The sequence below is a fragment of the Strix uralensis genome, chromosome 14, assembly GCF_047716275.1.
Source record: "Strix uralensis isolate ZFMK-TIS-50842 chromosome 14, bStrUra1, whole genome shotgun sequence".
In the NCBI taxonomy this organism is placed as follows: domain Eukaryota; kingdom Metazoa; phylum Chordata; class Aves; order Strigiformes; family Strigidae; genus Strix; species Strix uralensis.
The window spans coordinates 1536891-1563592 of NC_133985.1; the positions used below are offsets into that span (position 1 = coordinate 1536891).

Consider the following 26702-nt stretch of genomic DNA (forward strand, 5'->3'; position numbering starts at 1 on the left):
GCGCCTGTGTCTAACAACCCTTCCACAGTTATTGCGTTACCTTGAAATGACAGGTGAACAGTCTTCCTGGGTCTCGTACTCAGATTCAGTGTTAGCAGGGTCAGGCTTCCTGTGGATCCGAAGCCTTTATTTCCGCGACTCTCTTCAGTTACTGGTCGTATTGTTTGAGTCACTTGTGGCAAAGGCACCAGCTGTGCAATCCGTTGTCCCTGTGCAATCTTTACTGGTGGATTCAGTGTATATGCCATAATATAGATTTCACCTTCATAATCTGCATCGATAACTCCCGGTAAAACAAATAGTCCACATTGTGATGCCGATGATCTTCCTAATAATAAAGCTCCCATGGCTCTCCCATTAATGATGATAGGTCCTCTTACGTTTGTAGATATTGTTTGAGGATTATTTGTTAACAGAATAACATCTACTGCTGCTGCCAGGTCCAACCCGAGACTTCCCCGGGTGGCGGGTTGAAGGACTGCGCTGCGGCTGCAATTTTGGTCGTTGCGCGGCGGCCGGCGAACGCGCTCCGTGTGGAGTTTCCCGACCGTCTGCAGCAAGCCACCTCATTATGGGAGTTGGATCGGCAAGTTTGACACCATACATTTCTGGCTGTACAACTCTTTCGTACATGCCCTGGAGCTCCGCATCGGTAACACCGCAGCTGCCCCTTTTTAGGTGTTTGCACTTTAACTGCTGCTGCTGCTGAAGTCTGGAGAGGCGCAAGGGCTGCCATAACCTGACTTTGAGTAGCCTGAGCCTGTTCTTTCATTCCTTCCCCTAATTTCTTTATTGCCTCTACAAGAAAAGCCTGAGGTCCAGTAGGTATCGATGACGCTTTTTCAAGTACCTCCTCTACAGTCCAATGTGCCCTTAATGTATTCAATAAACTCTTTGTAGCAGGATTGCCATTTTGTGAAATACACTGTTTTAAGAGAGCACCCTGCATGTAGAGAGGTACTCTTGCTCTTTCAATTGCATTTACCAACTTATCTACAAAACTGCCCAAAGTTTCTTCTCTCCCTTGTTTAATCCCCATATACATTGGAACTCCGCCTGGCTCTTTCACTTGCTCTATAGCTTCTCTCACTAACCTCATTGCCTCTCTCACTTTATCCGGACCGAGCAGTGCTTGAGCTTCTACTCTAGCATAAGGTCCTAACCCCATTAATTCATCCATTGTAATCCCTTGTAATGGATCTCCTGCTTGCCGCTGTACCGCTACCGATTCTAACACTCTCGCTTGCCAATGCGCATTAAACAACAACCACTGACTAGGAGAGAAAATTAACTTTGCTATACCCCGACAATCTGCAGGCAAAAGAAGTTGAGTGCTCCAGAGATAATCTAACATTTGACGAACCGGTTCACCAGTAACACCATAAGAGCTCACTGTAGAGCGCAATTGTGACAAAAGCTTCCAATCTAATGCCGTAACAGTAGCATTTATTCCACCAGCTGGGTTCGGCTGAAACTGAACTGGAAAAGCCATTGCTGTCGCCATCTGAGTCATCTCCTCATCCCCTTTTTCTAACCCCTCTCGTGCCAATGCATTCCAAGCCCGACACCTTTCTTTAGCGATCTCTATCCCCAGCCCATCTTCTGAGCCAGAAGTAGAATTCTCGCTTTCCGGCGTCACAGTGTGGCTGGACGCGTCAGGGCTACTCAGGGCGGAAGCGAGGGGAGCGGTAGGGAGAACTCGTTCTGAGCTTTCCTGTCCCGTCTCTTCGGAACATAAAGGTGGTAAAACAAGCTCACGAAATGTAGGCGGTAATGGCCACCTAGTTTCCTCCTCCCCATATCTGGTGTTTTTCTCTTTTGCCGCAATTGCGCTCTGTGCAGCTCTTTTTTCAGCCTGATACCTGAGCAATTCATTATGAACCACCCTCCATAACTTTCCCAACTTTTTTGCTGTCTTATCATCATTCAATGTTAATTCCCATAACTTATCTCCAAATTTTCGCCATTCCGATAACTCATGAACTGTATGTGGATTAATAAAACAACCTTGCTCTACCCCATAAGCTAAAAGCCCCTGAAGATCCTTTTTTACATCTATTCCCTCAACCCGGCGTTGTGTCAGCCAGGATGCAAATAAATCATATGCTGCTTGCCTGTCCATACCTGAATTTTTCCGTTGCAGCCTTTCCAGGTCTCGGCAGCACGTATCAGCAGGGTTCACCTCTTATGACACCCTGGGCGCGGGCCTTTTTAGTCGCCTTTCGCCGTCCTCGCTGCTTAAGGACCTGAACAACCTTCTCTGGTCTTTATCCTTCGTGGTGCCTTATACGTCCTTTGGCACGTATCACGTCGGGGTCACCATTTGTTGAAAGAACGCAGAGGGAGCCCAGCCATCATTTAATGCACAAAGGCTCAACTTTATTAGTCCTCACACTTCTTTTATATCCACAATAATTAGTTCATACATATTGCAAAAAGCGAGCTCCTTATAGGTTGCTAAGGTTAGATACCTTGGTTGCTAAGGTTAAATACCAATCTCTCCCCTTATGATTTCTGCAAGGCCTTCTACATAGTCCTGCTTCTGTTCTTTGTTCTTCTTTGATACTTTTCAGTATTCTCCCATCACGTCGCCGTTGTCAGCAGTTCCTCGGTGCTGTGCCCTTTCTCACGTAGACAGTTGTTAGCAAACTGCTCCACAGAAAGCACAGAGCTCCAGATTTGCTGTTGTCCTGGAGAGCTTGCAGAGCACTGGAGAAAGGCAGGCAGAGAATTCCCTGCTAGCACCTTCTCTGTGCCTGGGAAGCAGAAGTGTTCACATTGCTTCGCAGAATCGCTTTTGTGCAGAAAACAGTAACACTTGTTCAGAACGAAAGAAAGCACAGAGCCCCAGATTTTATGTTGTCCTGGAGAGCTTGCAGAGCACTGGGGAAAGGCAGGCAGAGAATTCCCTGCTAGCACCTTCTCTGTGCCTGTTCACATTGCTTCGCAGAATCGCTTTTGTGCAGAAAACAGTAACACTTGTTCAGAACGAAAGAAAGCACAGAGCCCCAGATTTTATGTTGTCCTGGAGAGCTTGCAGAGCACTGGGGAAAGGCATGCAGAGAATTCCCTGCTAGCACCTTCTCTGTGCCTGTTCACATTGCTTCGCAGAATCGCTTTTGTGCAGAAAACAGTAACACTTGTTCAGAACGAAAGAAAGCACAGAGCCCCAGATTTTATGTTGTCCTGGAGAGCTTGCAGAGCACTGGGGAAAGGCAGGCAGAGAATTCCCTGCTAGCACCTTCTCTGTGCCTGTTCACATTGCTTCGCAGAATCGCTTTTGTGCAGAAAACAGTAACACTTGTTCAGAACGAAAGAAAGCACAGAGCCCCAGATTTTATGTTGTCCTGGAGAGCTTGCAGAGCACTAGGGAAAGGCAGGCAGAGAATTCCCTGCTAGCACCTTCTCTGTGCCTGGGAAGCAGAAGTGTTCACATTGCTTCGCAGAATCGCTTTTGTGCAGAAAACAGTAACACTTGTTCAGAACGAAAGAAAGCACAGAGCCCCAGATTTTAGGTTGTCCTGGAGAGCTTGCAGAGCACTAGGGAAAGGCAGGCAGAGAATTCCCTGCTAGCACCTTCTCTGTGACTGGGAAGCAGAAGTGTTCACATTGCTTCGCAGAATCGCTTTTGTGCAGAAAACAGTAACACTTGTTCAGAACGAAAGAAAGCACAGAGCCCCAGATTTGCTGTTGTCCTGGAGAGCTTGCAGAGCACTGGGGAAAGGCAGGCAGAGAATTCCCTGCTAGCACCTTCTCTGTGCCTGTTCACATTGCTTCGCAGAATCGCTTTTGTGCAGAAAACAGTAACACTTGTTCAGAACGAAAGAAAGCACAGAGCCCCAGATTTTATGTTGTCCTGGAGAGCTTGCAGAGCACTGGGGAAAGGCATGCAGAGAATTCCCTGCTAGCACCTTCTCTGTGCCTGTTCACATTGCTTCGCAGAATCGCTTTTGTGCAGAAAACAGTAACACTTGTTCAGAACGAAAGAAAGCACAGAGCCCCAGATTTTATGTTGTCCTGGAGAGCTTGCAGAGCACTGGGGAAAGGCAGGCAGAGAATTCCCTGCTAGCACCTTCTCTGTGCCTGTTCACATTGCTTCGCAGAATCGCTTTTGTGCAGAAAACAGTAACACTTGTTCAGAACGAAAGAAAGCACAGAGCCCCAGATTTTATGTTGTCCTGGAGAGCTTGCAGAGCACTAGGGAAAGGCAGGCAGAGAATTCCCTGCTAGCACCTTCTCTGTGCCTGGGAAGCAGAAGTGTTCACATTGCTTCGCAGAATCGCTTTTGTGCAGAAAACAGTAACACTTGTTCAGAACGAAAGAAAGCACAGAGCCCCAGATTTTAGGTTGTCCTGGAGAGCTTGCAGAGCACTAGGGAAAGGCAGGCAGAGAATTCCCTGCTAGCACCTTCTCTGTGACTGGGAAGCAGAAGTGTTCACATTGCTTCGCAGAATCGCTTTTGTGCAGAAAACAGTAACACTTGTTCAGAACGAAAGAAAGCACAGAGCCCCAGATTTGCTGTTGTCCTGGAGAGCTTGCAGAGCACTGGGGAAAGGCAGGCAGAGAATTCCCTGCTAGCACCTTCTCTGTGCCTGTTCACATTGCTTCGCAGAATCGCTTTTGTGCAGAAAACAATAACACTTGTTCAGAACGAAAGAAAGCACAGAGCCCCAGATTTGCTGTTGTCCTGGAGAGTTTGCAGAGCACTGGGGAAAGGCAGGCAGAGAATTCCCTGCTAGCACCTTCTCTGTGCCTGGGAAGCAGAAGTGTTCCCATTGCTTCGCAGAATCGCTTTTGTGCAGAAAACAGTAACACTTGTTCAGAACGAAAGAAAGCACAGAGCCCCAGATTTGTTGTTGTCCTGGAGAGCTTGCAGAGCACTGGGGAAAGGCAGGCAGAGAATTCCCTGCTAGCACCTTCTCTGTGCCTGGGAAGCAGAAGTGTTCACATTGCTTCGCAGAATCGCTTTTGTGCAGAAAACAGTAACACTTGTTCAGAACGAAAGAAAGCACAGAGCCCCAGATTTGCTGTTGTCCTGGAGAGCTTGCAGAGCACTGGGGAAAGGCAGGCAGAGAATTCCCTGCTAGCACCTTCTCTGTGCCTGGGAAGCAGAAGTGTTCACATTGCTTCGCAGAATCGCTTTTGTGCAGAAAACAGTAACACTTGTTCAGAACGAAAGAAAGCACAGAGCCCCAGATTTGCTGTTGTCCTGGAGAGCTTGCAGAGCACTGGGGAAAGGCAGGCAGAGAATTCCCTGCTAGCACCTTCTCTGTGCCTGGGAAGCAGAAGTGTTCACATTGCTTCGCAGAATCGCTTTTGTGCAGAAAACAGTAACACTTGTTCAGAACGAAAGAAAGCACAGAGCCCCAGATTTGTTGTTGTCCTGGAGAGCTTGCAGAGCACTGGAGAAAGGCAGGCAGAGAATTCCCTGCTAGCACCTTCTCTGTGCCTGGGAAGCACAAGTGTTCACATTGCTTCGCAGAATCGCTTTTGTGCAGAAAACAGTAACACTTGTTCAGAACGAAAGAAAGCACAGAGCCCCAGATTTGCTGTTGTCCTGGAGAGCTTGCAGAGCACTGGGGAAAGGCAGGCAGAGAATTCCTTGCTAGCACCTTCTCTGTGCCTGGGAAGCAGAAGTGTTCACATTGCTTCGCAGAATCGCTTTTGTGCAGAAAACAGTAACACTTGTTCAGAACGAAAGAAAGCACAGAGCCCCAGATTTGTTGTTGTCCTGGAGAGCTTGCAGAGCACTGGGGAAAGGCAGGCAGAGAATTCCCTGCTAGCACCTTCTCTGTGCCTGTTCACATTGCTTCGCAGAATCGCTTTTGTGCAGAAAACAGTAACACTTGTTCAGAACGAAAGAAAGCACAGAGCCCCAGATTTGTTGTTGTCCTGGAGAGCTTGCAGAGCACTGGGGAAAGGCAGGCAGAGAATTCCCTGCTAGCACCTTCTCTGTGCCTGTTCACATTGCTTCGCAGAATCGCTTTTGTGCAGAAAACAGTAACACTTGTTCAGAACGAAAGAAAGCACAGAGCCCCAGATTTGTTGTTGTCCTGGAGAGCTTGCAGAGCACTGGGGAAAGGCAGGCAGAGAATTCCCTGCTAGCACCTTCTCTGTGCCTGTTCACATTGCTTCGCAGAATCGCTTTTGTGCAGAAAACAGTAACACTTGTTCAGAACGAAAGAAAGCACAGAGCCCCAGATTTGCTGTTGTCCTGGAGAGCTTGCAGAGCACTGGGGAAAGGCAGGCAGAGAATTCCCTGCTAGCACCTTCTCTGTGCCTGGGAAGCAGAAGTGTTCACATTGCTTCGCAGAATCGCTTTTGTGCAGAAAACAATAACACTTGTTCAGAACGAAAGAAAGCACAGAGCCCCAGATTTGTTGTTGTCCTGGAGAGCTTGCAGAGCACTGGGGAAAGGCAGGCAGAGAATTCCCTGCTAGCACCTTCTCTGTGCCTGTTCACATTGCTTCGCAGAATCGCTTTTGTGCAGAAAACAGTAACACTTGTTCAGAACGAAAGAAAGCACAGAGCCCCAGATTTTATGTTGTCCTGGAGAGCTTGCAGAGCACTGGGGAAAGGCAGGCAGAGAATTCCCTGCTAGCACCTTCTCTGTGCCTGGGAAGCAGAAGTGTTCACATTCCTTCGCAGAATCGCTTTTGTGCAGAAAACAGTAACACTTGTTCAGAACGAAAGAAAGCACAGAGCCCCAGATTTTATGTTGTCCTGGAGAGCTTGCAGAGCACTGGGGAAAGGCAGGCAGAGAATTCCCTGCTAGCACCTTCTCTGTGACTGGGAAGCAGAAGTGTTCACATTGCTTCGCAGAATCGCTTTTGTGCAGAAAACAGTAACACTTGTTCAGAACGAAAGAAAGCACAGAGCCCCAGATTTGTTGTTGTCCTGGAGAGCTTGCAGAGCACTGGGGAAAGGCAGGCAGAGAATTCCCTGCTAGCACCTTCTCTGTGCCTGGGAAGCAGAAGTGTTCACATTGCTTCGCAGAATCGCTTTTGTGCAGAAAACAGTAACACTTGTTCAGAACGAAAGAAAGCACAGAGCCCCAGATTTGTTGTTGTTCTGGACAGATTGCAGAGCACTGGGGAAAGGCAGGCAGAGAATTCCCTGCTAGCACCTTCTCTGTGCCTGTTCACATTGCTTCGCAGAATCGCTTTTGTGCAGAAAACAGTAACACTTGTTCAGAACGAAAGAAAGCACAGAGCCCCAGATTTGTTGTTGTCCTGGAGAGCTTGCAGAGCACTGGGGAAAGGCAGGCAGAGAATTCCCTGCTAGCACCTTCTCTGTGACTGGGAAGCAGAAGTGTTCACATTGCTTCGCAGAATCGCTTTTGTGCAGAAAACAGTAACACTTGTTCAGAACGAAAGAAAGCACAGAGCCCCAGATTTGTTGTTGTCCTGGAGAGCTTGCAGAGCACTGGGGAAAGGCAGGCAGAGAATTCCCTGCTAGCACCTTCTCTGTGCCTGGGAAGTAGAACTGTTCACATTGCTTCGCAGAATCGCTTTTGTGCAGAAAACAGTAACACTTGTTCAGAACGAAAGAAAGCACAGAGCCCCAGATTTGTTGTTGTCCTGGAGAGCTTGCAGAGCACTGGGGAAAGGCAGGCAGAGAATTCCCTGCTAGCACCTTCTGTGTGCCTGGGAAGTAGAACTGTTCACATTGCTTCGCAGAATCGCTTTTGTGCAGAAAACAGTAACACTTGTTCAGAACGAAAGAAAGCACAGAGCCCCAGATTTGTTGTTGTCCTGGAGAGCTTGCAGAGCACTGGGGAAAGGCAGGCAGAGAATTCCCTGCTAGCACCTTCTCTGTGCCTGTTCACATTGCTTCGCAGAATCGCTTTTGTGCAGAAAACAGTAACACTTGTTCAGAACGAAAGAAAGCACAGAGCCCCAGATTTGCTGTTGTCCTGGAGAGCTTGCAGAGCACTGGGGAAAGGCAGGCAGAGAATTCCCTGCTAGCACCTTCTCTGTGCCTGTTCACATTGCTTCGCAGAATCGCTTTTGTGCAGAAAACAGTAACACTTGTTCAGAACGAAAGAAAGCACAGAGCCCCAGATTTGCTGTTGTCCTGGAGAGCTTGCAGAGCACTGGGGAAAGGCAGGCAGAGAATTCCCTGCTAGCACCTTCTCTGTGCCTGGGAAGCAGAAGTGTTCCCATTGCTTCGCAGAATCGCTTTTGTGCAGAAAACAGTAACACTTGTTCAGAACGAAAGAAAGCACAGAACCCCAGATTTTATGTTGTCCTGGAGAGCTTGCAGAGCACTGGGGAAAGGCAGGCAGAGAATTCCCTGCTAGCACCTTCTCTGTGCCTGTTCACATTGCTTCGCAGAATCGCTTTTGTGCAGAAAACAGTAACACTTGTTCAGAACGAAAGAAAGCACAGAGCCCCCGATTTTAGGTTGTCCTGGAGAGCTTGCAGAGCACTGGGGAAAGGCAGGCAGAGAATTCCCTGCTAGCACCTTCTCTGTGCCTGTTCACATTGCTTCGCAGACTCGCTTTTGTGCAGAAAACAGTAACACTTGTTCAGAACGAAAGAAAGCACAGAGCCCCAGATTTGTTGTTGTCCTGGAGAGCTTGCAGAGCACTGGGGAAAGGCAGGCAGAGAATTCCCTGCTAGCACCTTCTCTGTGACTGGGAAGCAGAAGTGTTCACATTGCTTCGCAGAATCGCTTTTGTGCAGAAAACAGTAACACTTGTTCAGAACGAAAGAAAGCACAGAGCCCCAGATTTGTTGTTGTCCTGGAGAGCTTGCAGAGCACTGGGGAAAGGCAGGCAGAGAATTCCCTGCTAGCACCTTCTCTGTGCCTGGGAAGCAGAAGTGTTCACATTGCTTCGCAGAATCGCTTTTGTGCAGAAAACAGTAACACTTGTTCAGAACGAAAGAAAGCACAGAGCCCCAGATTTGTTGTTGTCCTGGACAGATTGCAGAGCACTGGGGAAAGGCAGGCAGAGAATTCCCTGCTAGCACCTTCTCTGTGCCTGTTCCCATTGCTTCGCAGAATCGCTTTTGTGCAGAAAACAGTAACACTTGTTCAGAACGAAAGAAAGCACAGAGCCCCAGATTTGTTGTTGTCCTGGAGAGCTTGCAGAGCACTGGGGAAAGGCAGGCAGAGAATTCCCTGCTAGCACCTTCTCTGTGCCTGGGAAGCAGAAGTGTTCACATTGCTTCGCAGAATCGCTTTTGTGCAGAAAACAGTAACACTTGTTCAGAACGAAAGAAAGCACAGAGCCCCAGATTTGTTGTTGTCCTGGACAGATTGCAGAGCACTGGGGAAAGGCAGGCAGAGAATTCCCTGCTAGCACCTTCTCTGTGCCTGTTCACATTGCTTCGCAGAATCGCTTTTGTGCAGAAAACAGTAACACTTGTTCAGAACGAAAGAAAGCACAGAGCCCCAGATTTGTTGTTGTCCTGGAGAGCTTGCAGAGCACTGGGGAAAGGCAGGCAGAGAATTCCCTGCTAGCACCTTCTCTGTGACTGGGAAGCAGAAGTGTTCACATTGCTTCGCAGAATCGCTTTTGTGCAGAAAACAGTAACACTTGTTCAGAACGAAAGAAAGCACAGAGCCCCAGATTTGTTGTTGTCCTGGAGAGCTTGCAGAGCACTGGGGAAAGGCAGGCAGAGAATTCCCTGCTAGCACCTTCTGTGTGCCTGGGAAGTAGAACTGTTCACATTGCTTCGCAGAATCGCTTTTGTGCAGAAAACAGTAACACTTGTTCAGAACGAAAGAAAGCACAGAGCCCCAGATTTGTTGTTGTCCTGGAGAGCTTGCAGAGCACTGGGGAAAGGCAGGCAGAGAATTCCCTGCTAGCACCTTCTCTGTGCCTGTTCACATTGCTTCGCAGAATCGCTTTTGTGCAGAAAACAGTAACATTTGTTCAGAACGAAAGAAAGCACAGAGCCCCAGATTTGTTGTTGTCCTGGAGAGCTTGCAGAGCACTGGGGAAAGGCAGGCAGAGAATTCCCTGCTAGCACCTTCTCTGTGACTGGGAAGCAGAAGTGTTCACATTGCTTCGCAGAATCGCTTTTGTGCAGAAAACAGTAACACTTGTTCAGAACGAAAGAAAGCACAGAGCCCCAGATTTGCTGTTGTCCTGGAGAGCTTGCAGAGCACTGGGGAAAGGCAGGCAGAGAATTCCCTGCTAGCACCTTCTCTGTGCCTGTTCACATTGCTTCGCAGAATCGCTTTTGTGCAGAAAACAGTAACACTTGTTCAGAACGAAAGAAAGCACAGTGCCCCAGATTTGCTGTTGTCCTGGAGAGCTTGCAGAGCACTGGGGAAAGGCAGGCAGAGAATTCCCTGCTAGCACCTTCTCTGTGCCTGTTCACATTGCTTCGCAGAATCGCTTTTGTGCAGAAAACAGTAACACTTGTTCAGAACGAAAGAAAGCACAGAGCCCCAGATTTGTTGTTGTCCTGGAGAGCTTGCAGAGCACTGGGGAAAGGCAGGCAGAGAATTCCCTGCTAGCACCTTCTCTGTGCCTGGGAAGCAGAAGTGTTCCCATTGCTTCGCAGAATCGCTTTTGTGCAGAAAACAGTAACACTTGTTCAGAACGAAAGAAAGCACAGAACCCCAGATTTTATGTTGTCCTGGAGAGCTTGCAGAGCACTGGGGAAAGGCAGGCAGAGAATTCCCTGCTAGCACCTTCTCTGTGCCTGTTCACATTGCTTCGCAGAATCGCTTTTGTGCAGAAAACAGTAACACTTGTTCAGAACGAAAGAAAGCACAGAGCCCCCGATTTTAGGTTGTCCTGGAGAGCTTGCAGAGCACTAGGGAAAGGCAGGCAGAGAATTCCCTGCTAGCACCTTCTCTGTGCCTGTTCACATTGCTTCGCAGACTCGCTTTTGTGCAGAAAACAGTAACACTTGTTCAGAACGAAAGAAAGCACAGAGCCCCAGATTTGTTGTTGTCCTGGAGAGCTTGCAGAGCACTGGGGAAAGGCAGGCAGAGAATTCCCTGCTAGCACCTTCTCTGTGCCTGGGAAGCAGAAGTGTTCACATTCCTTCGCAGAATCGCTTTTGTGCAGAAAACAGTAACACTTGTTCAGAACGAAAGAAAGCACAGAGCCCCAGATTTGTTGTTGTCCTGGAGAGCTTGCAGAGCACTGGGGAAAGGCAGGCAGAGAATTCCCTGCTAGCACCTTCTCTGTGCCTGGGAAGCAGAAGTGTTCACATTGCTTCGCAGAATCGCTTTTGTGCAGAAAACAGTAACACTTGTTCAGAACGAAAGAAAGCACAGAGCCCCAGATTTGTTGTTGTCCTGGACAGATTGCAGAGCACTGGGGAAAGGCAGGCAGAGAATTCCCTGCTAGCACCTTCTCTGTGCCTGTTCACATTGCTTCGCAGAATCGCTTTTGTGCAGAAAACAGTAACACTTGTTCAGAACGAAAGAAAGCACAGAGCCCCAGATTTGTTGTTGTCCTGGAGAGCTTGCAGAGCACTGGGGAAAGGCAGGCAGAGAATTCCCTGCTAGCACCTTCTCTGTGACTGGGAAGCAGAAGTGTTCACATTGCTTCGCAGAATCGCTTTTGTGCAGAAAACAGTAACACTTGTTCAGAACGAAAGAAAGCACAGAGCCCCAGATTTGTTGTTGTCCTGGAGAGCTTGCAGAGCACTGGGGAAAGGCAGGCAGAGAATTCCCTGCTAGCACCTTCTCTGTGCCTGGGAAGTAGAACTGTTCACATTGCTTCGCAGAATCGCTTTTGTGCAGAAAACAGTAACACTTGTTCAGAACGAAAGAAAGCACAGAGCCCCAGATTTGTTGTTGTCCTGGAGAGCTTGCAGAGCACTGGGGAAAGGCAGGCAGAGAATTCCCTGCTAGCACCTTCTGTGTGCCTGGGAAGTAGAACTGTTCACATTGCTTCGCAGAATCGCTTTTGTGCAGAAAACAGTAACACTTGTTCAGAACGAAAGAAAGCACAGAGCCCCAGATTTGTTGTTGTCCTGGAGAGCTTGCAGAGCACTGGGGAAAGGCAGGCAGAGAATTCCCTGCTAGCACCTTCTCTGTGCCTGTTCACATTGCTTCGCAGAATCGCTTTTGTGCAGAAAACAGTAACACTTGTTCAGAACGAAAGAAAGCACAGTGCCCCAGATTTGCTGTTGTCCTGGAGAGCTTGCAGAGCACTGGGGAAAGGCAGGCAGAGAATTCCCTGCTAGCACCTTCTCTGTGCCTGTTCACATTGCTTCGCAGAATCGCTTTTGTGCAGAAAACAGTAACACTTGTTCAGAACGAAAGAAAGCACAGAGCCCCAGATTTGCTGTTGTCCTGGAGAGCTTGCAGAGCACTGGGGAAAGGCAGGCAGAGAATTCCCTGCTAGCACCTTCTCTGTGCCTGGGAAGCAGAAGTGTTCCCATTGCTTCGCAGAATCGCTTTTGTGCAGAAAACAGTAACACTTGTTCAGAACGAAAGAAAGCACAGAACCCCAGATTTTATGTTGTCCTGGAGAGCTTGCAGAGCACTGGGGAAAGGCAGGCAGAGAATTCCCTGCTAGCACCTTCTCTGTGCCTGTTCACATTGCTTCGCAGAATCGCTTTTGTGCAGAAAACAGTAACACTTGTTCAGAACGAAAGAAAGCACAGAGCCCCCGATTTTAGGTTGTCCTGGAGAGCTTGCAGAGCACTAGGGAAAGGCAGGCAGAGAATTCCCTGCTAGCACCTTCTCTGTGCCTGTTCACATTGCTTCGCAGACTCGCTTTTGTGCAGAAAACAGTAACACTTGTTCAGAACGAAAGAAAGCACAGAGCCCCAGATTTGTTGTTGTCCTGGAGAGCTTGCAGAGCACTGGGGAAAGGCAGGCAGAGAATTCCCTGCTAGCACCTTCTCTGTGACTGGGAAGCAGAAGTGTTCACATTGCTTCGCAGAATCGCTTTTGTGCAGAAAACAGTAACACTTGTTCAGAACGAAAGAAAGCACAGAGCCCCAGATTTGTTGTTGTCCTGGAGAGCTTGCAGAGCACTGGGGAAAGGCAGGCAGAGAATTCCCTGCTAGCACCTTCTCTGTGCCAGGGAAGCAGAAGTGTTCACATTGCTTCGCAGAATCGCTTTTGTGCAGAAAACAGTAACACTTGTTCAGAACGAAAGAAAGCACAGAGCCCCAGATTTGTTGTTGTCCTGGACAGATTGCAGAGCACTGGGGAAAGGCAGGCAGAGAATTCCCTGCTAGCACCTTCTCTGTGCCTGTTCACATTGCTTCGCAGAATCGCTTTTGTGCAGAAAACAGTAACATTTGTTCAGAACGAAAGAAAGCACAGAGCCCCAGATTTGTTGTTGTCCTGGAGAGCTTGCAGAGCACTGGGGAAAGGCAGGCAGAGAATTCCCTGCTAGCACCTTCTCTGTGACTGGGAAGCAGAAGTGTTCACATTGCTTCGCAGAATCGCTTTTGTGCAGAAAACAGTAACACTTGTTCAGAACGAAAGAAAGCACAGAGCCCCAGATTTGCTGTTGTCCTGGAGAGCTTGCAGAGCACTGGGGAAAGGCAGGCAGAGAATTCCCTGCTAGCACCTTCTCTGTGCCTGGGAAGCAGAAGTGTTCACATTGCTTCGCAGAATCGCTTTTGTGCAGAAAACAATAACACTTGTTCAGAACGAAAGAAAGCACAGAGCCCCAGATTTGTTGTTGTCCTGGAGAGCTTGCAGAGCACTGGGGAAAGGCAGGCAGAGAATTCCCTGCTAGCACCTTCTCTGTGCCTGTTCACATTGCTTCGCAGAATCGCTTTTGTGCAGAAAACAGTAACACTTGTTCAGAACGAAAGAAAGCACAGAGCCCCAGATTTGCTGTTGTCCTGGAGAGCTTGCAGAGCACTGGGGAAAGGCAGGCAGAGAATTCCCTGCTAGCACCTTCTCTGTGCCTGGGAAGCAGAAGTGTTCACATTGCTTCGCAGAATCGCTTTTGTGCAGAAAACAGTAACACTTGTTCAGAACGAAAGAAAGCACAGAGCCCCAGATTTGCTGTTGTCCTGGAGAGCTTGCAGAGCACTGGGGAAAGGCAGGCAGAGAATTCCCTGCTAGCACCTTCTCTGTGCCTGGGAAGCAGAAGTGTTCACATTGCTTCGCAGAATCGCTTTTGTGCAGAAAACAGTAACACTTGTTCAGAACGAAAGAAAGCACAGAGCCCCAGATTTGTTGTTGTCCTGGAGAGCTTGCAGAGCACTGGGGAAAGGCAGGCAGAGAATTCCCTGCTAGCACCTTCTCTGTGCCTGGGAAGCAGAAGTGTTCACATTGCTTCGCAGAATCGCTTTTGTGCAGAAAACAGTAACACTTGTTCAGAACGAAAGAAAGCACAGAGCCCCAGATTTGTTGTTGTCCTGGAGAGCTTGCAGAGCACTGGGGAAAGGCAGGCAGAGAATTCCCTGCTAGCACCTTCTCTGTGCCTGTTCACATTGCTTCGCAGAATCGCTTTTGTGCAGAAAACAGTAACACTTGTTCAGAACGAAAGAAAGCACAGTGCCCCAGATTTGCTGTTGTCCTGGAGAGCTTGCAGAGCACTGGGGAAAGGCAGGCAGAGAATTCCCTGCTAGCACCTTCTCTGTGCCTGTTCACATTGCTTCGCAGAATCGCTTTTGTGCAGAAAACAGTAACACTTGTTCAGAACGAAAGAAAGCACAGAGCCCCAGATTTGCTGTTGTCCTGGAGAGCTTGCAGAGCACTGGGGAAAGGCAGGCAGAGAATTCCCTGCTAGCACCTTCTCTGTGCCTGGGAAGCAGAAGTGTTCCCATTGCTTCGCAGAATCGCTTTTGTGCAGAAAACAGTAACACTTGTTCAGAACGAAAGAAAGCACAGAACCCCAGATTTTATGTTGTCCTGGAGAGCTTGCAGAGCACTGGGGAAAGGCAGGCAGAGAATTCCCTGCTAGCACCTTCTCTGTGCCTGTTCACATTGCTTCGCAGAATCGCTTTTGTGCAGAAAACAGTAACACTTGTTCAGAACGAAAGAAAGCACAGAGCCCCCGATTTTAGGTTGTCCTGGAGAGCTTGCAGAGCACTAGGGAAAGGCAGGCAGAGAATTCCCTGCTAGCACCTTCTCTGTGCCTGTTCACATTGCTTCGCAGACTCGCTTTTGTGCAGAAAACAGTAACACTTGTTCAGAACGAAAGAAAGCACAGAGCCCCAGATTTGTTGTTGTCCTGGAGAGCTTGCAGAGCACTGGGGAAAGGCAGGCAGAGAATTCCCTGCTAGCACCTTCTCTGTGCCTGGGAAGCAGAAGTGTTCACATTCCTTCGCAGAATCGCTTTTGTGCAGAAAACAGTAACACTTGTTCAGAACGAAAGAAAGCACAGAGCCCCAGATTTGTTGTTGTCCTGGAGAGCTTGCAGAGCACTGGGGAAAGGCAGGCAGAGAATTCCCTGCTAGCACCTTCTCTGTGACTGGGAAGCAGAAGTGTTCACATTGCTTCGCAGAATCGCTTTTGTGCAGAAAACAGTAACACTTGTTCAGAACGAAAGAAAGCACAGAGCCCCAGATTTGTTGTTGTCCTGGAGAGCTTGCAGAGCACTGGGGAAAGGCAGGCAGAGAATTCCCTGCTAGCACCTTCTCTGTGCCTGGGAAGCAGAAGTGTTCACATTCCTTCGCAGAATCGCTTTTGTGCAGAAAACAGTAACACTTGTTCAGAACGAAAGAAAGCACAGAGCCCCAGATTTGTTGTTGTCCTGGAGAGCTTGCAGAGCACTGGGGAAAGGCAGGCAGAGAATTCCCTGCTAGCACCTTCTCTGTGACTGGGAAGCAGAAGTGTTCACATTGCTTCGCAGAATCGCTTTTGTGCAGAAAACAGTAACACTTGTTCAGAACGAAAGAAAGCACAGAGCCCCAGATTTGTTGTTGTCCTGGAGAGCTTGCAGAGCACTGGGGAAAGGCAGGCAGAGAATTCCCTGCTAGCACCTTCTCTGTGCCTGTTCCCATTGCTTCGCAGAATCGCTTTTGTGCAGAAAACAGTAACACTTGTTCAGAACGAAAGAAAGCACAGAGCCCCAGATTTGTTGTTGTCCTGGAGAGCTTGCAGAGCACTGGGGAAAGGCAGGCAGAGAATTCCCTGCTAGCACCTTCTCTGTGCCTGGGAAGCAGAAGTGTTCACATTGCTTCGCAGAATCGCTTTTGTGCAGAAAACAGTAACACTTGTTCAGAACGAAAGAAAGCACAGAGCCCCAGATTTGTTGTTGTCCTGGACAGATTGCAGAGCACTGGGGAAAGGCAGGCAGAGAATTCCCTGCTAGCACCTTCTCTGTGCCTGTTCACATTGCTTCGCAGAATCGCTTTTGTGCAGAAAACAGTAACACTTGTTCAGAACGAAAGAAAGCACAGAGCCCCAGATTTGTTGTTGTCCTGGAGAGCTTGCAGAGCACTGGGGAAAGGCAGGCAGAGAATTCCCTGCTAGCACCTTCTCTGTGACTGGGAAGCAGAAGTGTTCACATTGCTTCGCAGAATCGCTTTTGTGCAGAAAACAGTAACACTTGTTCAGAACGAAAGAAAGCACAGAGCCCCAGATTTGTTGTTGTCCTGGAGAGCTTGCAGAGCACTGGGGAAAGGCAGGCAGAGAATTCCCTGCTAGCACCTTCTCTGTGCCTGGGAAGTAGAACTGTTCACATTGCTTCGCAGAATCGCTTTTGTGCAGAAAACAGTAACACTTGTTCAGAACGAAAGAAAGCACAGAGCCCCAGATTTGTTGTTGTCCTGGAGAGCTTGCAGAGCACTGGGGAAAGGCAGGCAGAGAATTCCCTGCTAGCACCTTCTGTGTGCCTGGGAAGTAGAACTGTTCACATTGCTTCGCAGAATCGCTTTTGTGCAGAAAACAGTAACACTTGTTCAGAACGAAAGAAAGCACAGAGCCCCAGATTTGTTGTTGTCCTGGAGAGCTTGCAGAGCACTGGGGAAAGGCAGGCAGAGAATTCCCTGCTAGCACCTTCTCTGTGCCTGTTCACATTGCTTCGCAGAATCGCTTTTGTGCAGAAAACAGTAACACTTGTTCAGAACGAAAGAAAGCACAGTGCCCCAGATTTGCTGTTGTCCTGGAGAGCTTGCAGAGCACTGGGGAAAGGCAGGCAGAGAATTCCCTGCTAGCACCTTCTCTGTGCCTGTTCACATTGCTTCGCAGAATCGCTTTTGTGCAGAAAACAGTAACACTTGTTCAGAACGAAAGAAAGCACAGAGCCCCAGATTTGCTGTTGTCCTGGAGAGCTTGCAGAGCACTGGGGAAAGGCAGGCAGAGAATTCCCTGCTAGCACCTTCTCTGTGCCTGGGAAGCAGAAGTGTTCCCATTGCTTCGCAGAATCGCTTTTGTGCAGAAAACAGTAACACTTGTTCAGAACGAAAGAAAGCACAGAACCCCAGATTTGTTGTTGTCCTGGAGAGCTTGCAGAGCACTGGGGAAAGGCAGGCAGAGAATTCCCTGCTAGCACCTTCTCTGTGCCTGTTCACATTGCTTCGCAGAATCGCTTTTGTGCAGAAAACAGTAACACTTGTTCAGAACGAAAGAAAGCACAGAGCCCCCGATTTTAGGTTGTCCTGGAGAGCTTGCAGAGCACTAGGGAAAGGCAGGCAGAGAATTCCCTGCTAGCACCTTCTCTGTGCCTGTTCACATTGCTTCGCAGACTCGCTTTTGTGCAGAAAACAGTAACACTTGTTCAGAACGAAAGAAAGCACAGAGCCCCAGATTTGTTGTTGTCCTGGAGAGCTTGCAGAGCACTGGGGAAAGGCAGGCAGAGAATTCCCTGCTAGCACCTTCTCTGTGCCTGGGAAGCAGAAGTGTTCACATTCCTTCGCAGAATCGCTTTTGTGCAGAAAACAGTAACACTTGTTCAGAACGAAAGAAAGCACAGAGCCCCAGATTTGTTGTTGTCCTGGACAGCTTGCAGAGCACTGGGGAAAGGCAGGCAGAGAATTCCCTGCTAGCACCTTCTCTGTGCCTGTTCACATTGCTTCGCAGAATCGCTTTTGTGCAGAAAACAGTAACACTTGTTCAGAACGAAAGAAAGCACAGAGCCCCAGATTTGCTGTTGTCCTGGAGAGCTTGCAGAGCACTGGGGAAAGGCAGGCAGAGAATTCCCTGCTAGCACCTTCTCTGTGACTGGGAAGCAGAAGTGTTCACATTGCTTCGCAGAATCGCTTTTGTGCAGAAAACAGTAACACTTGTTCAGAACGAAAGAAAGCACAGAGCCCCAGATTTGTTGTTGTCCTGGAGAGCTTGCAGAGCACTGGGGAAAGGCAGGCAGAGAATTCCCTGCTAGCACCTTCTCTGTGCCTGGGAAGCAGAAGTGTTCACATTGCTTCGCAGAATCGCTTTTGTGCAGAAAACAGTAACACTTGTTCAGAACGAAAGAAAGCACAGAGCCCCAGATTTGCTGTTGTCCTGGAGAGCTTGCAGAGCACTGGGGAAAGGCAGGCAGAGAATTCCCTGCTAGCACCTTCTCTGTGCCTGGGAAGCAGAAGTGTTCACATTGCTTCGCAGAATCGCTTTTGTGCAGAAAACAATAACACTTGTTCAGAACGAAAGAAAGCACAGAGCCCCAGATTTGTTGTTGTCCTGGAGAGCTTGCAGAGCACTGGGGAAAGGCAGGCAGAGAATTCCCTGCTAGCACCTTCTCTGTGCCTGTTCACATTGCTTCGCAGAATCGCTTTTGTGCAGAAAACAGTAACACTTGTTCAGAACGAAAGAAAGCACAGAGCCCCAGATTTGTTGTTGTCCTGGAGAGCTTGCAGAGCACTGGGGAAAGGCAGGCAGAGAATTCCCTGCTAGCACCTTCTCTGTGCCTGGGAAGCAGAAGTGTTCACATTGCTTCGCAGAATCGCTTTTGTGCAGAAAACAGTAACACTTGTTCAGAACGAAAGAAAGCACAGAGCCCCAGATTTGCTGTTGTCCTGGAGAGCTTGCAGAGCACTGGGGAAAGGCAGGCAGAGAATTCCCTGCTAGCACCTTCTCTGTGCCTGGGAAGCAGAAGTGTTCACATTGCTTCGCAGAATCGCTTTTGTGCAGAAAACAGTAACACTTGTTCAGAATGAAAGAAAGCACAGAGCCCCAGATTTGTTGTTGTCCTGGAGAGCTTGCAGAGCACTGGAGAAAGGCAGGCAGAGAATTCCCTGCTAGCACCTTCTCTGTGCCTGTTCACATTGCTTCGCAGAATCGCTTTTGTGCAGAAAACAGTAACACTTGTTCAGAACGAAAGAAAGCACAGAGCCCCAGATTTGTTGTTGTCCTGGAGAGCTTGCAGAGCACTGGGGAAAGGCAGGCAGAGAATTCCCTGCTAGCACCTTCTCTGTGCCTGTTCACATTGCTTCGCAGAATCGCTTTTGTGCAGAAAACAGTAACACTTGTTCAGAACGAAAGAAAGCACAGAGCCCCAGATTTGTTGTTGTCCTGGAGAGCTTGCAGAGCACTGGGGAAAGGCAGGCAGAGAATTCCCTGCTAGCACCTTCTCTGTGCCTGGGAAGCAGAAGTGTTCACATTCCTTCGCAGAATCGCTTTTGTGCAGAAAACAGTAACACTTGTTCAGAACGAAAGAAAGCACAGAGCCCCAGATTTGCTGTTGTCCTGGAGAGCTTGCAGAGCACTGGGGAAAGGCAGGCAGAGAATTCCCTGCTAGCACCTTCTCTGTGACTGGGAAGCAGAAGTGTTCACATTGCTTCGCAGAATCGCTTTTGTGCAGAAAACAGTAACACTTGTTCAGAACGAAAGAAAGCACAGAGCCCCAGATTTGTTGTTGTCCTGGAGAGCTTGCAGAGCACTGGGGAAAGGCAGGCAGAGAATTCCCTGCTAGCACCTTCTCTGTGCCTGGGAAGCAGAAGTGTTCACATTGCTTCGCAGAATCGCTTTTGTGCAGAAAACAGTAACACTTGTTCAGAACGAAAGAAAGCACAGTGCCCCAGATTTGCTGTTGTCCTGGAGAGCTTGCAGAGCACTGGGGAAAGGCAGGCAGAGAATTCCCTGCTAGCACCTTCTCTGTGCCTGTTCACATTGCTTCGCAGAATCGCTTTTGTGCAGAAAACAGTAACACTTGTTCAGAACGAAAGAAAGCACAGTGCCCCAGATTTGCTGTTGTCCTGGAGAGCTTGCAGAGCACTGGGGAAAGGCAGGCAGAGAATTCCCTGCTAGCACCTTCTCTGTGCCTGTTCACATTGCTTCGCAGAATCGCTTTTGTGCAGAAAACAGTAACACTTGTTCAGAACGAAAGAAAGCACAGAGCCCCCGATTTTAGGTTGTCCTGGAGAGCTTGCAGAGCACTAGGGAAAGGCAGGCAGAGAATTCCCTGCTAGCACCTTCTCTGTGCCTGGGAAGCAGAAGTGTTCACATTCCTTCGCAGAATCGCTTTTGTGCAGAAAACAGTAACACTTGTTCAGAACGAAAGAAAGCACAGAGCCCCAGATTTTATGTTGTCCTGGAGAGCTTGCAGAGCACTGGGGAAAGGCAGGCAGAGAATTCCCTGCTAGCACCTTCTCTGTGACTGGGAAGCAGAAGTGTTCACATTGCTTCGCAGAATCGCTTTTGTGCAGAAAACAGTAACACTTGTTCAGAACGAAAGAAAGCACAGAGCCCCAGATTTGCTGTTGTCCTGGAGAGCTTGCAGAGCACTGGGGAAAGGCAGGCAGAGAATTCCCTGCTAGCACCTTCTCTGTGCCTGTTCACATTGCTTCGCAGAATCGCTTTTGTGCAGAAAACAGTAACACTTGTTCAGAACGAAAGAAAGCACAGAGCCCCAGATTTGCTGTTGTCCTGGAGAGCTTGCAGAGCACTGGGGAAAGGCAGGCAGAGAATTCCCTGCTAGCACCTTCTCTGTGCCTGGGAAGCAGAAGTGTTCCCATTGCTTCGCAGAATCGCTTTTGTGCAGAAAACAGTAACACTTGTTCAGAACGAAAGAAAGCACAGAACCCCAGATTTTATGTTGTCCTGGAGAGCTTGCAGAGCACTGGGGAAAGGCAGGCAGAGAATTCCCTGCTAGCACCTTCTCTGTGCCTGTTCACATTGCTTCGCAGAATCGCTTTTGTGCAGAAAACAGTAACACTTGTTCAGAACGAAAGAAAGCACAGAGCCCCCGATTTTAGGTTGTCCTGGAGAGCTTGCAGAGCACTAGGGAAAGGCAGACAGAGAATTCCCTGCTAGCACCTTCTCTGTGACTGTTCACATTGCTTCGCAGACTCGCTTTTGTGCAGAAAACAGTAACACTTGTTCAGAACGAAAGAAAGCACAGAGCCCCAGATTTGTTGTTGTCCTGGAGAGCTTGCAGAGCACTGGGCAAAGGCAGGCAGAGAATTCCCTGCTAGCACCTTCTCTGTGCCTGGGAAGCAGAAGTGTTCACATTGCTTCGCAGAATCGCTTTTGTGCAGAAAACAGTAACACTTGTTCAGAACGAAAGAAAGCACAGAGCCCCAGATTTGTTGTTGTCCTGGAGAGCTTGCAGAGCACTGGGGAAAGGCAGGCAGAGAATTCCCTGCTAGCACCTTCTCTGTGCCTGGGAAGCAGAAGTGTTCACATTGCTTCGCAGAATCGCTTTTGTGCAGAAAACAGTAACACTTGTTCAGAACGAAAGAAAGCACAGAGCCCCAGATTTGTTGTTGTCCTGGACAGATTGCAGAGCACTGGGGAAAGGCAGGCAGAGAATTCCCTGCTAGCACCTTCTCTGTGCCTGTTCACATTGCTTCGCAGAATCGCTTTTGTGCAGAAAACAGTAACACTTGTTCAGAACGAAAGAAAGCACAGAGCCCCAGATTTGTTGTTGTCCTGGAGAGCTTGCAGAGCACTGGGGAAAGGCATGCAGAGAATTCCCTGCTAGCACCTTCTCTGTGCCTGGGAAGTAGAACTGTTCACATTGCTTCGCAGAATCGCTTTTGTGCAGAAAACAGTAACACTTGTTCAGAACGAAAGAAAGCACAGAGCCCCAGATTTGTTGTTGTCCTGGACAGCTTGCAGAGCACTGGGGAAAGGCAGGCAGAGAATTCCCTGCTAGCACCTTCTGTGTGCCTGGGAAGTAGAACTGTTCACATTGCTTCGCAGAATCGCTTTTGTGCAGAAAACAGTAACACTTGTTCAGAACGAAAGAAAGCACAGAGCCCCAGATTTGTTGTTGTCCTGGAGAGCTTGCAGAGCACTGGGGAAAGGCAGGCAGAGAATTCCCTGCTAGCACCTTCTCTGTGCCTGTTCACATTGCTTCGCAGAATCGCTTTTGTGCAGAAAACAGTAACACTTGTTCAGAACGAAAGAAAGCACAGAGCCCCCGATTTTAGGTTGTCCTGGAGAGCTTGCAGAGCACTAGGGAAAGGCAGGCAGAGAATTCCCTGCTAGCACCTTCTCTGTGCCTGTTCACATTGCTTCGCAGAATCGCTTTTGTGCAGAAAACAGTAACACTTGTTCAGAACGAAAGAAAGCACAGAGCCCCAGATTTGTTGTTGTCCTGGAGAGCTTGCAGAGCACTAGGGAAAGGCAGGCAGAGAATTCCCTGCTAGCACCTTCTCTGTGCCTGGGAAGCAGAAGTGTTCCCATTGCTTCGCAGAATCGCTTTTGTGCAGAAAACACTAACACTTGTTCAGAACGAAAGAAAGCACAGAGCCCCAGATTTGCTGTTGTCCTGGAGAGCTTGCAGAGCACTGGGGAAAGGCAGGCAGAGAATTCCCTGCTGGCACCTTCTCTGTGCCTGTTCACATTGCTTCGCAGAATCGCTTTTGTGCAGAAAACAGTAACACTTGTTCAGAACGAAAGAAAGCACAGAGCCCCAGATTTGCTGTTGTCCTGGAGAGCTTGCAGAGCACTGGGGAAAGGCAGGCAGAGAATTCCCTGCTAGCACCTTCTCTGTGCCTGTTCACATTGCTTCGCAGAATCGCTTTTGTGCAGAAAACAGTAACAGTTGTTCAGAACGAAAGAAAGCACAGAGCCCCAGATTTTATGTTGTCCTGGAGAGCTTGCAGAGCACTGGGGAAAGGCAGGCAGAGAATTCCCTGCTAGCACCTTCTCTGTGCCTGTTCACATTGCTTCGCAGAATTGCTTTTGTGCAGAAAACAGTAACACTTGTTCAGAACGAAAGAAAGCACAGAGCCCCAGATTTGCTGTTGTCCTGGAGAGCTTGCAGAGCACTGGGGAAAGGCAGGCAGAGAATTCCCTGCTAGCACCTTCTCTGTGCATGTTCACATTGCTTCGCAGATTCGCTTTTGTGCAGAAAACAGTAACACTTGTTCAGAACGAAAGAAAGCACAGAGCCCCCGATTTTAGGTTGTCCTGGAGAGCTTGCAGAGCACTAGGGAAAGGCAGGCAGAGAATTCCCTGCTAGCACCTTCTCTGTGCCTGTTCACATTGCTTCGCAGAATCGCTTTTGTGCAGAAAACAGTAACACTTGTTCAGAACGAAAGAAAGCACAGAGCCCCAGATTTGTTGTTGTCCTGGAGAGCTTGCAGAGCACTGGGGAAAGGCAGGCAGAGAATTCCCTGCTAGCACCTTCTCTGTGCATGTTCACATTGCTTCGCAGAATCGCTTTTCTGCAGAAAACACTAATGCTTGTTTAGAACAAAAGAAAGCACAGAGCCCCAGATTTTATGTTGCCCTGGAGAGCTTGCAGAGCACTGGGGAAAGGCAGGCAGAGAATTCCCTGATAGTACCTTCTCTGTTCCTGTTAAGGAGAAGTGTTGCCATTGCTTTGCAGAGTCGCTTTTGTGCAGAAAACTCTAACAGCCAGGCTAACCTGCCCTCGGGCGTGGTATTTTCCTTCCCCACAGGCCGTTACTCACAGCTGCTCTTACTGAAGCGAGGGGACCCCTCGCCGTGTCTTTCTCTGGCCGCAGCCGGAGGCTGTGGCTCCTTTTTCCAGCCCCCAGCTCGTCAAAGAGGCACTAACCCACTGCCCGGCGTCCAGCACGGCTACCACGGGTGCCTACGCTGGTGCCCGGGGAAGGCGGCACAGGGGATCACGGAGTCCGGGTGTCACCCAGCAAAGCTGTTTTTACCCCCAGTGCTGCTTTGGTTTTGCAGGGCTTTGTTCAGCACGAGGTGGAACTGCGCCGAGAAGACAGTATATAGAATCCCCGGCACTTCACCTGACATTATGCGGCTCATCATCCCCTATGCCTACACCGGGACAGCGCCGGTCACAGCCGACACCGTGGAGAGTTTGCTGATGGCAGCAGAGCAGTTCAGTGTCATGGGCATCGTCGGGCTGTGCTGCGAGTTCCTCCAATCCCAGCTCTGCTTGGAAAATTGCATCAGCATCTGGGGTCTCACAGGGTGCTACCACTGTCCCGACCTGTGAGATGCGGCCGACGCGTTCATCCTCCGCCACTTCGCGGAGGTGACCCGGGTGTCCGCGGAGCTGCTTGACCTCTCCGTCCCCGAGCTCAGTCTCCTCATCGAGCAGGCCAAGCGCGGCGGGACGCAAGCCAACGCCATCTGCAAGGCTGTTGAGAGGTGGGTTGTTCACAACCTGCCCAGACGCCAGCAGCGGCGTGCAGCCTTGCAGCAGCCACAGCGCAGCTCTCACGCGCATGGGTGATGCGGCACCAATCCCAGACAACGTCATTCCTTCTGTTTCTTCTCTACACGTTTCTTCCTGAATTTCACCTCTTTGACCTACAATGAAACATGACATGGTAAGTCCATATGGTGGTTTCTGTTGTGGGGGGTTTTTTCCCTTCTTTTAAATCAACTAGAACACACCCCATGAGAGGAATAATTGCTTGGAGGTTTGGTAGGTTGTTCTTGTGTATTAACCCCATTTGTGCCATGACAAGCAGCACCTTCCAGTAACAGGTTATAGCCATCTCTCCAGTGGTGCCTCCATAGCAATCGCAGCAATCCTCACTGCACACAGTCTGCGCTTTCTCCTGAAAAGCCCATGGAGTAACACAGGGAAAACATGATGATAAGGGCTTGAACACTCCTCACTGGCTGAGAATCTGGTTGCAGTTTCAAGAGATCGTCTGTATTTCCTTTTTTCAGAGTGTTTACAAACCCCTGAATCTCCAGTGTTGCCGTCAGTCAAACCCGGCGAGAGGCCCCACTGCCGGCCCTTGGAGAAAGCCAGAGCAGGGACCAAACCCAGCCCAGGTCAGCAGGGGAAGCCCAGGAGATCACAACAGACCTAGATGCCGAATCACCAACAGACCTGGCAAATCCATCACTGCCCTGTCATAGAGTCACAGGATGGTTTGGGCTGGAAGGGACCTTAAAGATCACCAAGTCCCACCCCCTTCCCCGGGCAGGGACACCTTCCACTAGCCGAGGTTGCCCAAAGCCCCATCCAACCTGGCCTTGAACCCTTCCAGGGAGGGGGCAGCCACAGCTTCTCTGGGCAACCTGTGCCAGGGCCTCACCACCCTCACAGGGAGGGATTTCTTCCTTATATCTAACCAGATCTGCCTCCTTCCAGTTTAAAACCATTAACCCTCATCCTGTCCCTAGCCCCCCAATAACGAGTCCCTCCCCCCTTTCCTGTAGCCCCTTTCAGCCCTGGGAGGCGGCTCTAAGGTCTCCCCGGAGCCTTCTCTTCTCCAGGCTGAACACCCCCAACTCTCTCAGCCTGTCCTCACAGGGGGGGTGCTCCAGCCCCCCGAGCATCTTTGTGGCCTCCTCTGGACCCTCTTGAGCTGGGGACCCCTTCTGGGGGCCCAGAGCTGGACCCAGCACTGCAGGGGGGGTCTCACCAGAGCTGAGCAGGGGGGAGAATCCCCTCCCTTGACCTGCTGGCCACAATTCTCTTGATGCAGCTCAGGACACGGGTGGCTTTCTGGGCTGCAAGTGCACGTTGCTGGCTCATAGTCACTGTCTATGACAAGCTCGGTTTCTTACATGAAATGTGTCTTTAAGTCATTTAATCTTTCTATAGTCATTTCCCCATAACAAACCTTATTCTCCTATACAAAGTGCTTTGAACTCTATGGATGAGAAGGACTGTATGAAAAAAAGTCACATTTTTCATCACTATTGTTACTATTAACCTAACATAAGCAAGATGATTTGTCAAATGATGTGTTTAATGACACATACTTATCAAAAGTAAGTAGTGACGCTGGCAGAAAAGCCCCATGTACTGCTTGCTACAGTTGGTCATACTGACAAAAACAAGGCTCGTTTAATACAGAAACGCTCCTGATAAATTCTGGAACTTCCCCACAGAGCAAAAGCTTTGTGTAATCCCTTAACGAGGAGCAGAAGAGCAACCCAGGACGGACACTACCCAGTTCAAAAGTTGATACGATTCAGGGGTCACCCATCACGAGCGTGAAAACACGTCTGACACGTTTTCCCCGCAGGAGCTCCATGAGCACAGACAGCACCAACAACCTCTTCCACTGCTTTCAGCACGCGGAGAAAGAAACACCCACGTTCGGATAAATCCATCAGCAGCCCGGCTGTCCAGGAAAAGCCAGGCTGCCAAACTCGGTGTCGAGAGAAGCAACGGGCTAAGGCAGTCAGAGGGTGAGCGGGGACGTTACAAACTGCTGCTATGAACCGTCCCGCTGTGAAATCCAGTCGATGTACAGCCTGTGACTGGGTTCACCATGCTGTGCTTGTGCCACATCGAAGAAAGGAGCTGAGAAGATGTAAAACCAAGGGAGGAGGTGTTGCTTTCACAGCTAAGCTGCTGAATTTGGGAAGATACATGGACCTTCAGTGCCCTTAATATGTGAGCAGAGCAAATTTTTACACTTACTGAATCAAACTGCACACACCACACGGCTTTATCCCTCGAGCTCAGTTCCTGACTCAGTCATGTTCACCACTAAGTGCAGCCCAGTTTT

General features: G+C 49.4%; 1 pseudogene; it reads left to right on the forward strand.

The window, feature by feature from the left end:
• Window positions 1-363: 363 nt before the first annotated feature.
• On the forward strand, window positions 364-26295 carry LOC141949923 (kelch-like protein 10; annotated as a pseudogene).
• The last annotated feature ends 407 nt before the right edge of the window (window positions 26296-26702 follow it).